This window comes from Gopherus flavomarginatus, chromosome 4 (assembly GCF_025201925.1).
Source record: "Gopherus flavomarginatus isolate rGopFla2 chromosome 4, rGopFla2.mat.asm, whole genome shotgun sequence".
NCBI classification, from domain to species: Eukaryota; Metazoa; Chordata; order Testudines; family Testudinidae; genus Gopherus; species Gopherus flavomarginatus.
Window position 1 is genome coordinate 171,845,215 of NC_066620.1, and position 15,257 is coordinate 171,860,471.

Below are 15,257 nucleotides of genomic sequence, written 5' to 3' on the forward strand. Positions count from 1 at the left end.
TTCACAGACTAAGTTCCCTCTTTGGTACCTTAGGCCCTTGAGGTAAAGGAGGTCAAAAGAATCAGAAGTGATTGGAGTTCTAGAAGCAGGCTGAGGAGGGTGCCACATTATCTGATTAAAATATGACCATGTAGAACAGTGTTGCTACCACTGTTATAACTGCAACAAATCTTGTAAAAAGTTTGTCAAGTAAGGTGTCTATGGAAAGATTATGATTTGCTGAATATGATTATGCTATTGTATACATGAGCTACTGGTGATAGGATAGGAACTTTGTAACTCTGCATTTGACTCCGTTAAATGCCTAGCACAGGAGAGTCTGGGATGGATAAGCCTATAGTGCTTCAACCCAGTGTTAAAATTAAAACCACAATCTGTCACTTAAATCTATCCCTTTGTCTGTCTTCATTCACCTGCATGTACTGATCAGTTACTACTTAAAAGCCTTATTTTGTAAATGCCACTTGCTCAGCATTTACTGAAGTGTTTGAAGAACTGCGCTCCTAGCAGTTTTGCTTTTTGGTGCAACCAGATTTCCTTTACAAATCAATTAAAAGTAGCATTCTAAAGGATTCCATTCCAGGCATTTCATAGAAGTTCTATGACCACACAGCTCATAAATTATACTGTTATGTCCACTGATGTACTTTCCTACCATGGTTTTCCTTCAAAAGGTCAAATACTATATGTTTATTTACAGCTGCAACTAGTGCTTAATGTCATCATATGTAATTATGGAAAGCTGCATTTCAGATTGAACTTTAAATGGTCATAAAATGAATTGATGATTCATATCTATTATGTAGTATACTGCAAATGATATAGAATTTAAATTAATTTCATTTTCCATGGAGACTGTTTCGTAAAGCCATGTTTAAGCAGAGATTTTTTTTTTAGTAGGGTTTTGATTAGGTGCCCATTTTGAGGGCCTTCAATTGGGCAAATATGTATTACAACATGCGTAACAATGAACATAAGTGTAAGTAAAACTCATTCTACGACTAAATTAGTTACTTTTTTTTTTACTCTTCTTAATGAAGAGTCCTATAAAATTTAACTAGGTTGTAAAGCCGACAGAATTTAACACTATTCTATAGGTTTTTGGAAGCATCCTATAGGATTCAATAGTAGCAGGGACATAATTCTTTAAGATGGTCAAAATCTACAAAGATTACTAATGAAGACAATAGGATTTCCCCATTATGAATATAAACATTGTAAGTTAAGAAAAATAAAGGCTCTGCCACCTTTCCAAACATACATGTGGCTATTAAAACACAAAACAAAACAAAAACCGCGAAGTGAGGCAGCTAGAATTACACTGGTCAGTTTCAATAAGGTATTAGTTTTAGAGAAGTTGGTGTATCTACTAACCAATATGTTCAAAGATCACTTTAATAATCTGTGGGGATTTTTTTTTCTTTTTGGAGGCCAAATAGGCTGAGGGTAGGGATTGTCTTTATATATCCAATTTAAACACTATTTTCTTTTCTTAGTGTTCAATGTATAATTTTTTGAGGGAAAGGGAGGGAACAAGACAGGAAATGGCCTAGATTCTAGGCTCTAGAATCACAGAAGGTTAGAGTTGGAAGAGACCTCAGGAAGTCATCTAGTCCAAACCTCTGCTCAAAGCAGGACCAATCCCAACTAAATTATCCCAGGATTGGTAAATATTAATCATAGAAATGTAGGGATGGAAGGCACCTTGAGAGGTCATCAAGTCTGGCCCCCTCTGCTGTGGCAGGACCAAGTACACCTAGAACATCCCTTACAAGTGATTCTGACCTGTTCTTAAAAACTTCCAATGATGGATGTGACACTGCACCCCATATTCTTCATAGTGATATTAGTATGATATAATTATACCACAATTATGATGTACTTTATGCAATAAGACATCTGTGGTGTCACAGGAAAGGTTATAATTTGCTGAATATAATTATCCTATTTGTATGCAAGTATCATTTTTGTATCTAAAGTTATGATTATTGACTATGTATCTTTCACATGTAGCTATTACTGGGCAACACTCACTAGGCAAAATGCTCTCAGTCTACATGGCTGGCTGGGAAGGGCCCGTTCATGTTAATGAGCCATTAGGAAGAAGCAATAGGCCTTCGGAGAAGCTTATCTCCCACCTGGTGAGCCTACCTGTGAAGGCTCCAGTCAGTGGGGGATGACTGCTGTGACTCTACAGGGACACGTAACCAGGTCACCTGGTGCTGGACTCCAACCTGGGATGCCAGTATTTTTCCACTAACTAGCATGGGATCCAAGCTTTAAAACAAACAAAGGGTTCCTGCAATATGCAAAAGTTATATAAGGCAGGGGAGTGACTCCCCACCCAAGACGACTCCTGGAAACACCTGAGGAACAAAGACTGAACTGGGGGAGGTACTGGACCCAGGGTAAAGGGATTTTTAGCCTTTGAATTGAACATCTGGGGATTCCAAACTGTAAACAAAGTGCAGCTTGCCCCTTAAGAATCTGCAGTCTGTTAGTATCATCACTTAGGGTGAGAATCTGCTATACATATCCAATCTATTTAGTATATTAAGCTGAGTTTGCATTTGCTATCCCTTATAATCACTTAAAAACTATCTTTTGTAGTTAGTAAGTTTGTTTTTGCTTGATCTAAAACAGTGCGTGGAAATCATAACTGAGGGGCAGAAAGCTGTTGCCTATTCCTCTCCACATTGAGGGAGGGGGTGAATTTTAGGCACTTAGGCTGTACAGTTCCCTGTGCAGTGCAAGACGGTATAATTTTGGGTTTACACTCCAGAGGGAGTGCATGCTTAAGGAGCTGGGATATTCCCTAGCTGAAGCCTTCCCAGGCAGGGGCCGGTTAAAAGCCTGCCTGCATGTAACTGCAGCTGGGTATGTCCCTATCTTTATGTATGCTGGTGAAAGTGCAGGCTAGAGAGAAGGATTTGCTTGTCATAGCAGTACAGCACAAAAGGGAGCCCAGGCTAGTGGGTCAAGGGGTCTCAGTGGTACCCTAGTTCCAGGTGGTACCCTGGGGAAAACCAGTCACAGTGGGGACTCCACAGCTTTCCTTGGAAGCCTATTTGTGCTTAACTACCATTTCTTCCTAATATCTAATATAAATCTCCTTGCTGCACATTAAGCCCACTACTTCTTGTACTACCTTCAGTGGACATGGAGAACAAGTGATCACTGTCCTATTTTAACACCCCATAACATATATGAAGGCTTATCAAGTCCCCCCTACCCCCAATCTTTTCTCAAGACTACATTTCCATGTTTGTTTTTTTAAACTTCCCTCAGAGTTCAGGTTTTCCACCTTTTATCATTTTTGTTACTTTCGGCTGGACTTTCTCCAATTTTCTCACTTTTTTGGACAAAATCCTGAAGTGTGGTGCCCAGAATAGGGGACAATCTCAATCAACACTGCTAAATAGAGTGGGATAATTATCTCCCTCATCTTACCTACAATACTCCTGTTAATACATTCCAGAATAGTAGCCTTTTTTGCAACTGCATTACATTGTTAACCCATATTCAAACTTGTGATCCAACATAATCCTCAGATCCCTTTCAGCAATACTACCACCTAGCCAGTTATTCCCCATTTTGTAGTTGTGCATCTGATTTGTCCTTCCTAGACATAGTACTTTACCTTTATTGAATTTCATCCTGTTGAATTCAGACCAGTTCTCCAATTTGTCACAGTCGTTTTGAATTCTAATCCTGTTCTTCAAAGTGCTTGCAACCCCTCCCAGCCTGGTGTCATCCATAGATTTTATAAGTACAATCTTCACTCCATTACCCAAGTCATTAATGAAAATACTGATTAATACCAGACCCAGAACTGACCCATGTGGGACCCTACTAGATACATGTTCCTAGTTTGAGAGTGAACCATTGATTATTATTTTGAATATGCTCTTTTAACCAGTTGTGCATCTACCTTACAGAAATTTCATCTAAACCACATTTCCCTACTTTGCTTATGAGAATGTCATGTGGGACTGTACCAAAAGCCTTACTAAAATCAGGATGTATCATGTCTACTCTTCCCCGCAATCCACTAGGCCAGTAACCCTCTCAAAGAAGGAAACTGTGTTGGGTTGGCATGTTTTGTTCTAGACAAATCCATGCTGGCTATTCTATATAAACCTATTAACCTCTAGATGTTTACAAAATAATTAATAATTTGTTCCAGTACCTTTCCAGGTAACGAAGTTATGCTGATTGGTCTATAGCTCCACAGATCCTGTTTGTTTCACTTTTTAAAGATGCATAGAATGAAACATATAGTAAGGTCACCCTTCTCCAGTCCTCCATGAGTCCACAAAAATAATTGCTAATATTTTAAGACTGTTTCAGCTAGTTCCTTAAATTCTCTAGGATGAATTACATCAGGCAGGCACTGCAGACAAATATATTCAACGTATTTAAATATTCTTTAACCTGTTCTTTCCCTGTTTTGGCTTGTGTTCCTTTCCCCCTGTTGTTAATATTAATTGTGTTAAATATATGGTCACCATTAACTTCTTTAGTGAAGATAGAAGCAAAATAGATATTAAACATCTGAGCCTTCTTTATAAAGAGCCTTCTTTATGGCATCAGTTATTGCTAAGTAGAGGACCTACACTTTGCCTCATCTTTTTCTTGCTCCTGATTTTATTTATTCTCTTTCATGTCCTTTGCTAGATGGAACTCAATTTTGTGCCTTAGTTTTTTCTGATTTTGTCCCTACATGCATTATATTTTTGTTCTATTCTGTAGCCATTCATCATTTTTCCCCTTTTTGTAGGATTCCTTTTTGATTTTCAGGTAATTAAAGAGCTCCTGATGGAGTCATATTGGCCTCTTAACTGTTTTTCCTATCTTTCCTTCACCTCAAGATAGTATTAAAGGCACAACTGTAAACTGTCTCTTTTATAAACCGCCAGCTCTCTTGAACTCTTTTTTCCCCCTCTTAGTTTTTCTTCCAGGGACCTTACCTATGAGTTTTCTGAATTTGTCAAAGTCTGCCTTTTTGAATCCATTGTCCTTATTCTGCTGCTTTCATTCTTTCATTTCCTTATAATCACGAAATCTATCGTTTCATGATCACTTTCACCCAAACGGTCTTCCAATCTTCACATTTGCTAACAACTCCTCCCTGTTGGTCAGAATCAAGTTAAAATTGCTGTCCCCCTGGATACTTCCCCCACTTGCTGGAACAAAAAGTTTGTCCTCAATACATTCTTGGAATGTATTGGAAAATTTGTGTTCTGCCATATCACTTTCCTAACTAATGTCTGGAAAATATCCTTTGTTACAGGTTAATTTCTGACAACTGTCAAATAAGACAGTGTGCCAATAATGACATTACATCTCTACCCCGATATAACACTATCCTCGGGAGCCAAAAGAATCTTAATTTTATAGGTGAAACTGCGTTATACGGAAATTGCTTTGATCCACTGGAGTGCGCAGCCCCGCCCCCCAGAGCGCTGCTTTACCATGTTATATCCGAATTCATGTTATATCAGGTCGCATTATATCAGGGTAGAGGTGTAGTAAGAGAATGTGAAAGCAGGAAGCACAAATTAAGAGTGAGAGCCACCATTTTTGTGTGTTTTTTTTTTAAATTTTTGTCAGGTAACTTGATCTCACTTCTCAATCACACTTGTTACTTTCTGATGCATGAGCTACATACTTTAAAAGGTTTCAGAGTAGCAGCCATGTTAGTCTGTATCCGCAAAAAGAACAGGAATACTTGTGGCACTTTAGAGAGAAATTTATTTCAGCACAAGCTTTTGTGGGCTACAGCCCACTTCACCGGATGCATAGAATGAAACATATAGTAAGGATACACACACACCCACAGAACATAAAAAGGTGGGAGTTGCCCTACCAACCCTAAGAGGCTAATTAAGATGAGCTACTATCAGCAGGAGAAAAAAAATTGTAGTGATAATCAAGATGGCCCATTTCAGGTGTAAGGATACTTAACATGGGGAAATAGATTCAATGTGTGTAATGGCTCAGCCATTCCCTGTTTCTATTCAAGCCTAAATTGATGGTATCTAGTTTGCATATTAATTCAAGTTCAGCAGTTTCTCATTGGAGTCTGTTTTTGAAGCTTTTCTGTTGCAAAATTGCCACCTTTAAAGTCGGTTACTGAGTGACCAGAGAGGTTGAAGTGTTCTCCTAGTGGTTTTTTAATGTTATGATTCCTGTTGTTAGATGTGTGTCCATTTATTCTTTTGCATAGAGACTGTCTGGTTTGGCCAATGTACATAACAGCCTTCTGTTGCTTTGGCCATCCTCTGGAGCAGAGTGGCTGGGTGCTCAGAGCTTCCCCTCCCCCCCCGTGTTGTTGGGCATCTGGCTGAGGAGGCTATGGAACATGGGGAGGAGGGTAGATGGTTATATAGTGGATGCAGCAGGGGTCTGTGCTCTTGCTGGATTCCCTGCAGCTCCAATAGACACTTCATCATGTCCGTTTGCTCCCCCATTAGCCTCAACTTTGTGTCCTGCCTCCGCTCTTCGCACTCACTCAATTCTTTCCTGGTCTCTGCCACTGAATTAAGATGTGCCCTATCAGTGCAGGTGGACTGCATGAGCTTGGAAAACATGTCATCACAAGTGCATTTTTCTCACCTTCTAATGTGTGATAACCTCAGAGGCAGAGATGATGGGGGGAGCGTAGAAACATTCTATGCTCTACAATTCTGGGGGGACTGCGTGGTTACCTGTGCTGCTAAGTGCTACTGAAGCCTTGGCTACACTGGCGCTTTACAGCGCTGCAACTTTCTCGCTCAGGGATGTGAAAAAAAACACCCCCAAGTGCTGCAAGATACAGTGCTGTAAAGCGCCAGTGTAAACAGCGCTGCAAGCTAAACCTCATCAGGATGTGGAGTACATGTAGCGCTGGGAGAGAGCTGGCGCTGCGACCACACTCGCACTTCAAAGCGCTGCCGCAGCAGCACTTTGAAGTTTCAAGTGTAGCTATACCCTGAGTTGGTCACGCTGACCAAACAGGAAATGAAATGCAAAAGTTTCTGGGGCTTTTCCTGTGTACCTGGTTAGTGCATCAGAGTTTAAAGTGCTGTCCATAGCAGTAACAACAGAGCACTCTGGGATAGCTCCCGGAGGCCAATACCGTCGATTTGCATCCACACTACCCCAAATTCGACGCAGCAAGGTCGATTTTAGCGCTACTCCCCTTGCCAGGGAGTACAGAAGTCGATTTTAAGAGCCCTTTAAGTCGATGGAATGGGGTTGGTTGTGAGGACACATTCATATTAAAATCGACCTAACATGGCTAAATTCGACCTAACCCCATAGCGTAGACCAGTGCTGTTAAGCACTGATAACGACTCTCTGGGAATAGTTTTCTTACCAGTTTTGCACCCACCGTATAGTAGCTCTGTCTAGGTTGCATTTCCCTAGTTTGTTTATGAGAAGGTCACGGGAGACAGTATCAAAAACTTTACTAAAGATATACCATGTCTACCACTTCCCCTCTATACACAAGGCTTGTTACCCAGTCAAAAGAACACTAAACAGGTAGCTTGACATGATTTGTTCTTGACAAGTCCATGCTGTTACTTATCACCTTATCTTTTCTAGATGTTTGCAAATTGATTGATTATTTGCTCCATTATCTTTCCAGGTATAGAAGTTAAGATGACTGGTCTGTAATTCCCCGGTAATGGCTCAGATATCGCATCAGTCAGTGAAGCTTGGCCATTTAATGCAGATTCTTTAGAAGACTAATTTAGCCAAAATATTTTAATTAGCAATACACAAACTGGTCTGAATGTTGAGGGTATGGCTACACTTGCAGCTGTACAGGGCTGGGAGTTACAGCTGTCTTCGTACAGCTGTGTAGGGAAAGCGCTGCAGTGTGGCCACATTGACAGCTACCAGCACTGCAGTGTGGCCACATTTGCAGTGGTGTTGGGAGTGATGTATTATTGGCAGCTATCCCACAGGGCACCTCGTCCCATTTTGGAGCCGTGGGTTGTGGGAAGGGGACGGAAGGGTGCGGGTCATTCCGCTTCCTATCCCAACGCCCCGTGATGCATCGCTTCACATCCCAGCAGTCACTGTTTTTCCATCCACGTTTGGCGCCATTCTGACTCTTCCAACGGTTTCTGTGCAGCGCAATTTCTGTGGGAAATGGAGCCCGAGCTGCTGAGGAATGTGCTGGCGAGACTCATCAGCATATCACGTTTGGCAGTTGAGCTATTCCTTCAGCTCCAAAGTGACAGTGAGGAGTCCGACGATGATATCGAGTCGCCTGACGTGTATGACACTAAATTGCTTGCGGCATTCACGGAAATGCTCAGCACCGTGGAACGCCGCTTTTGGGCTTGGGAAACAAGCACTGAGTGGTGGGATCACATCATCATGGAAGTCTGGGATGACAAGCAGTGGCTGCAGAACTTTCAGATGAGAAAAGCCACTTTCATGGGACTGTGCACTGAGCTCGCCCCCACCCTGCGGCGCAAGGACACGAGATTGAGAGCTGCCCTGCCAGTGGAGAAGCAGGTGGCTATTGCAATCTGGAAGCTGGTAACTCCAGACAGCTACCGATCGGTCGCGAACCAGTTTGAAGTGGGAAAGTCGACCATTGGAATCGTGTTGATGCAAGTTTACAGGGCCGTTAATCGCATCCTGCTAAGAAGAACCGTGACTCTGGGGAACGTGCAGGATATTGTGGATGGCTTAGCACAAATAGCTTTCCCTAACTGTGGAGGGGCAATAGATGGGACGCATATTCCTATTCTAGCACCACCCCACCTAGCATCTGAGTACGTTAATCGGAAGTGGTATTTCTCTATGGTTCTCCAGGCACTCGTGGATCACCGTGGGCGTTTCATTGACATTAACACAGGCTGGCCTGTAAAGGTGCATGATGCACGCATCTCTCAGAACACTGGCCTGTTCAGGAAGCTGCAGGCAGGGACTTTTTTCCCAGACCGGAAAATCACAGTAGGGGACGTTGAAATGCCCATTGTGATCCTTGAAGACCCCGCTTACTTGTTAATGCCTTGGCTCATGAAACCGTATACAGGGAAGCTTGACAGGAGCAAGGACTGGTTCAACTACAGGCTGAGCCGGTGCCGAATGACTGTGGAGTGTGCTTTTGGCCGTTTGAAAGGGCGCTGGAGATCTCTGTACGGGAAGCTAGACTTGGGGGAAAGCAGCATCCCTGTGGTTATATCCGCATGCTGTACCTTCCATAATATTTGCGAAGGGAAGGGTGAAACATTCAGTCAGGAATGGACCTCCGAGGTTCAACGCCTGGAGGCTGAATTTGCACAGCCAGAGAGCAGGGCTACTAGAGAGGCCCAGCACAGGGCTACAAGGATTAGGGATGCCTTGAAGGAGGAATTTGAGGCTGAAAACCAACAGTAATGTTTGGTGCCTTGCACGGGAGTGAAGTGCAGTGGTTACAATGTTAGTAGGAATCTGTTTTTCCTAAAATGATGTGCAGTGCCTGTTTCTTTCCTGGGCTAGGGTATTTTTCACCTTCTGCAATAATAAAGAGTGTTTTCAAAGCCAAGAATTCATTTATTGAAAAGAAAATAACTAACTTTCTTGACAGACACAACATTTTGGGAACCTAAAAGGGCAGGGGGGTGGGGTGGTGAACTGTACAGTCACAGGTTTGAATATGTCCTGTCTGGAGTGCTGTGCAATGACTGCTGCACTTCAGGATGCCTATACTGCATGGTGATGGGGGTTGAATGCAGATGGTAAGGGTAGTAGTTCTCAGGGCTGGTTGGTAAACGTACAGGTGTTGGGGGCAGCTGGTGGTGGTAAGAACTTGGATGCTGGGGAAGGGGGTTTGGAGCTGACATTGGGGCACAAGGGAAAGAGCTTTGGGACAGGGGTGGGGCCGGCACGGTAGTGCTCTGCCTGCATGGCTACGAGTGACTGGATAGAGTCCGCTTGGCGCGCCAGGATGCTTATCAGCTGCTTTGTGCTTTTCTTCTTAGCTGCTGCATTTCTCTGGCGGATCCTGCTTTCCCTTTCCCTCCAGTCCTGCAGTTTTTTCCTCCAGTCCTGCAGTTTTTCTCTCTCTCTGGCAGAGTTATCCATAACTGCTTTCATCATGTCTTCTTTGCTTTTTCGCGGCTTCTTCCAGAGGTTTTGTAGCCTCTGAGCAGTCGATGATACGGGCAGTCGAGTAGTCAAGGACACTTTTCGAAAGGCAAAAATGGCAACAGTTAACAGAGGCAGCATTGTTTATAATCTCACCCAGACAGTTATTCCCATACAGTGAAGGAGTTTACAGTCTACACTTTAGCATACTTTTCCCATACCAAACAGAGCGCACATAACCCACAGGATCCATGAAATGGTGAGTAAGGGGGACTGATTGCTTCAGGGATGTGCAGGGGTTTCTGTGCGTTGGGGAAAGCAAACAGCTGCAGAGGGCATCTACACTGAACAGCCTCCCAACATTTTCCACAGGAGTTAATCCTGGAAGATAGCTCGCTGCTGGGGGTCACCTGGGAAGAGCGGGAGGGTCTTCTACAGCAATGCGGATTCCACCCTGGCCCCTATGCAGCTTGCCTGTGTGCAGCAATGGTCCCCCCCATCCCTCGTGGCACAGTGGCGAGGACGTGTTAGCCTGACTGGGACAAGGATCACAGTGGCTCTCCCTATAAACTTGCGCAAGCGCATTGCCCACGCTCTGACTGAAACTTTTGGAGAGATTACCAGGCCGATTACCGCAACTTGCTAGACCACATCAATGGGCTATTCCACATCTAGGCATGCATGCATGCATGCAGCCCTAACCCCTCCTCCTCTCCCGAAACAGTTCCATCCTGAAAATAAAAGCCGCTTACCGGGAACCCGCTCCTCTGCTTTTCCTTCACCAAGTACCGGCTGCTGCGACTGGCTACCTTCCTCCTGGCTTGAGAAGAGCTCCTGGCTGCATGCTTCCTGGGACTCCGGGGTGTCTCCCCCCACCCCAGTACCCTCAGTCTCAGTTTCCTGTTTCCCCCCTCCTCTCCTTCAGTGTACCCCCCCTACTCTGAAGTGTCCATCGTGGTCGTCGGATTGGCAGTGGGGTCACCCCCAAGTATCGTGTCCAGCTCCTTGTAAAAACGGCAGGTCGTGAAGGCAGCGCCGGAATGGCGGTTTCCCTCGTGGGCTTTGCAATAGGCACTCCGCAGCTCCTTCCCTTTAACCCTGCACTGCACCGCATCCCGGTCATGGCCCCTTTCCAGCATGGCCCTTGATATCGGCCCGTAGGTATCGTAATTCCTACGGCTAGAGCGCAGCTGTGACTGCACAGCTTCCTCATCCCAAACACTGATGAGATCCAGCAACTCGCCATTGCTCCATACTGGGGCTCGTTTGGCGCGTGGAGGCATGGTCACCTGGAAAGATTCACTGATTGCACTCCACATCTGGCTGAGCAAACAGGAAGGGGATTTTTAAAATTCCTGGGGCATTTAAAGGGCGGGTCACCTGAGGCCAGGGCAGCAGAGTGCGAATTGATGAGCAGAATGGCTGAACAGGCATTCTGAGATACCTCCGAATATCTCTGGAGGCCAAATTACAGCGCTTTTGGTGGCCATACTAGAGGAGCAGCGCTGCATCACCAGCGCTGCAATTGTTATATCTCAGCCAGAGCAGGAGTACAGCCAGCGCTGCAGCCAGGGAGAGCAGTGCTGTATGTGCCTTGCAAGTGTGGACGGTGAGTAAGTTGCAGCACTGTAAACCCACCACCAACGCTGCAACTCTCCAGTGTAGCCAAGCCCTCAGTCACTCTTGACTATTCAGATTTAGACAAGGATCAGATTCCACCCTTCTCAGCTTGGCCTTGGCTCTCCCAATCTTTAGGTACAACCGTCCAGTAATCTTCCCCTCCCATGAATTTCTCCCCATTCCAAAGATTACTGGACCCTGATGAAAAGAGCTGCTGAGTCTAACCTATAATCTAATTTTATATACAAACACATTTTAAGAGAGAGCATGACCAACTTCAGCAGTGGATGGGACCCAACAAAGATACTCAGAGCTACTGGACTCCACTGTGGAATCTTCAAAAGCATTGCTGGGAAGAAGAATTAGGGTGCTTAAAAATATATGAATCAACGTATGAGATTTTGGATTTCCTACTGTTTACTCAGGAATATTACTGAAATAGGGGTAAATGCTAAGATAATTTATAAGATGAGGTAAGAGTTTCATCTATTTTCAAAAGCTATTCCATTCAGTCTATTTTCCAGTTTGCTTTTCCACTGCCTCCTCCATTAACAGAATAGCTCAACAAAATTCAGTATTTTATTTAAATATGGAACTTTTAATACTAAGTTAACACAAGACAAACATTTGACTTACACACAAGTTGATAGATCTAAAATCAGAGGTCACTGTATTCATTAAAAGTTTTAAATTGCTATAACAGTGATCATGAAATACAGTGTAAACACTTTCAAATTCATGAACATTCAGTTTTGCTATTTAATGGAGAGAAGTCTGCAATACACACAGCCTCACCTAATCAAAAGTGCAAAGATTTCTAAAGCTAAACTTATTGGAGTTTAGCAAACAAGGACAGACAGAGAGCCCATAGCATTAACTGAGTATATCTAGCAGTACAAGTAATAAATATTCCACTTTCTATATCACTATGAGTTAAGCCTCACTATCTCATTTGTTGCTTCTGTAACACTGCACTTTAACATGTTTGCATTTTAAGGTACAGTCCATTAACTGAACTCTTCTTCTGCTTTGTTCCATACAACATATAGAACTACTTTTATTCCATGTGAAGCCATCAGATGTCTCAAACTGCAAGTTTATGTCAGTAAAAAAAGTGCACTCTTTCCCATCTTTCATCAATCTGCTGTATACAAAATTTTTTAGCCACAGATCTGTTCATGAAGCCAGCAGTGAAAAGTAATAAGACTAACATTTGGTATGCATTTCTGAGACCTTTCCATTGCCCCTGTAAAGTCTTTCAGTCCACAGATATTAACACAACTTGACCCAAGATTATGGCCATTTTAAGCGTACAAGTTACAAAGTAATTCTAAAAATCAAAATTGTTTTGTGACTTCGTCTTTCTGACGTGATATCAAAGGATATTTAGCTTTCCATCTCCTCTGGAAAGCACGTCTATATACAAGTTTTTCAATAGTTATGTCTTGTGGAATATTTTAAGTACACAAGACTTGTTAATAGAGACAAATCCTTATCCCCACTAATCTTTCAATTCTAGTAGTCATAAAAAAGTGTTACTTGTAACAAGAGGAAAAATATATCTGTGCTCATCTGAATGTTTTCTTTCTTTGAATAGTAAGGTCCACAGATCTGTTACAGTAACTACTTCAGCCTGCTTGCAGTTTTGGGGCAGAATCAGACCTCTCAGTCACTAGCAGCAGGTGAATGCCCCACCCATGACATCCTCTCCACTCAAAACAACTTTCACAAACATGATCATTCCATTCTGTTTTCCTAAACTTACCTGATTGGAGATTATAGTTATGAGGAAATCTACTTTAATGGGAATAGTGAATATAATAAAACCTCGTACAGGGCTTCAATAGTGTAAAGTGCTGGAAGGACCTGAATGAGCTTTCTAGGTTGTTGCTCTATAGTCTTGGGTTGGAACCAGGGAAGCTGCTCTACGGAAGCATTCAGTGTCAAGGCTTGTACAAAACTCCTTTTTTCTCAACCACGCTGAGAACTTTATATTTTACTTTACCATACTGTTCTACTCTACTTATGGAAATCCATCAGATAGAGATTGTCACGACCAGAACAAGTCTGGTATCAATGGGAAGAAGAGTACACTGAGACCTCAAATCACTGTGTTCCAACCAGTGGATACTATCCTTTCATCCTAGGGCCTATTTTTCTGGATAGAATTGGGAAGAGCCCCCTCCACTAATTCCAGCTAACCTCTGTCATAAGTATCAGAGGGGTAGCTGTGTTAGTCTGGATCTGTAAAAGCAGCAAAGAGTCCTGTGGCACCTTATAGACTAAGACGTATTGGAGAATAAGCTTTCGTGGGTAAATACACACTTCATCGGATGCATGTAATGGGTTTCAGGATTAAACAAAGACTGTGAATGGCTAGCCAACTACAAAAGCAGTTTTTCCTCCCTTGGTGTTCACACCTCAACTGCTAGAAGAGGGCCTCATCCTCCCTGATTGAACTAACCTCGTTCTCTCTAGCCTGACTCACTCTTGCTTGGATATTTATACCTGCCTCTGGAAATTTCCACTACATGCATCCGACGAAGTGGGTATTCACTCACAAACGTTCATGTGTCAATACGTCTGTTAGTCTATAAGGTGCCACAGGACTCCTTGCTGATCTGACATAAGGATTTCTTTGCCTAGCTCACTAAGGGTGGACCCTTTTGGGGAAAAAAATTTCTGATTATCTGTATTCACCAATTCAGGGAGTGGAAAAGAGACAATGGGACCTTGACCTCTGTGAACAAACGTGATATCAAGTGAGATGCAGAAGAGAACAGGAATTACTGAATAAGGCTCATGTGAACTCTGATTCATTAAGTCTCTGTGCACAGCATTCCCAACAGGCTTCACTAAAAACTAGGTTATTGTTTCTGACACACTACTTTTCCCTTATGACCATCTGCATCTGAGGTTAACATTCTTTGCCATGAGACCTTTTACTTATAGAATTCATCCTCAGTCCATGCCTATGATTGAGTCCCTGACACCATACATCTAAGTTTATCATGAATCCACAATACTCCTGTCATAAACAGATAGCTTAGGGTTAATGTCTCTTTCACCTGAAGCACCTGACCAGAGGACCAATCAGGAAACCGGATTTTTTCAACTTTGGGTGGAGGAAATTGAGTGTCTAAGTCTTTTGTCTGCCTGCCTGCTTTCTCTGAGCTTTGGAGAAGTACTTTCTACTTTCTAGTCTTCTGTTTCTAAGTGTAAGGACAAAAAGATCAGATAGTAAGTTCTATGGTTTTCTTTTCTTTGGTATTTGCATGAATATAAGTGCTGGAGGGCTTTGATTTGTATTCTTTTTGAATAAGGCTGTTTATTCAATATTCTTTTAAGCAATTGACCCTGTGTTGTATCATCTTAATACAGAGAGCACATTTGTATGTATTTTTCTTTCTTTTTATATAAAGCTTTCTTTTAAGACCTGTTGGAGTTTTTCTTTACTTCAGGGAAATTGAGTCTGTACTCACCAGGGAATTGGTGGGAGGAAGAAATCGGGGAGATCTGTGTGTTGGATTTGCTAGCCTGATTTTGCATTCCCTCTGGGGGAA

At 42.9% G+C, this 15,257-nt stretch overlaps 1 protein-coding gene and 1 long non-coding RNA gene across 2 annotated transcripts in view; both read right to left on the reverse strand.

The window, feature by feature from the left end:
• LRRC1 (leucine rich repeat containing 1) overlaps positions 1–15,257 on the reverse strand; it is a 150,773-nt gene that overhangs the window by 37,960 nt on the left and 97,556 nt on the right. The gene's annotated exons all lie outside the window — the stretch shown is intronic.
• On the reverse strand, positions 10,075–12,067 carry LOC127049815 (uncharacterized). The gene is made up of 3 exons (XR_007774072.1): positions 11,005–12,067; positions 10,827–10,974; positions 10,075–10,172 (listed from the first exon to the last, which is right to left on the reverse strand). It is a non-coding gene; the product is annotated as an uncharacterized LOC127049815 (long non-coding RNA).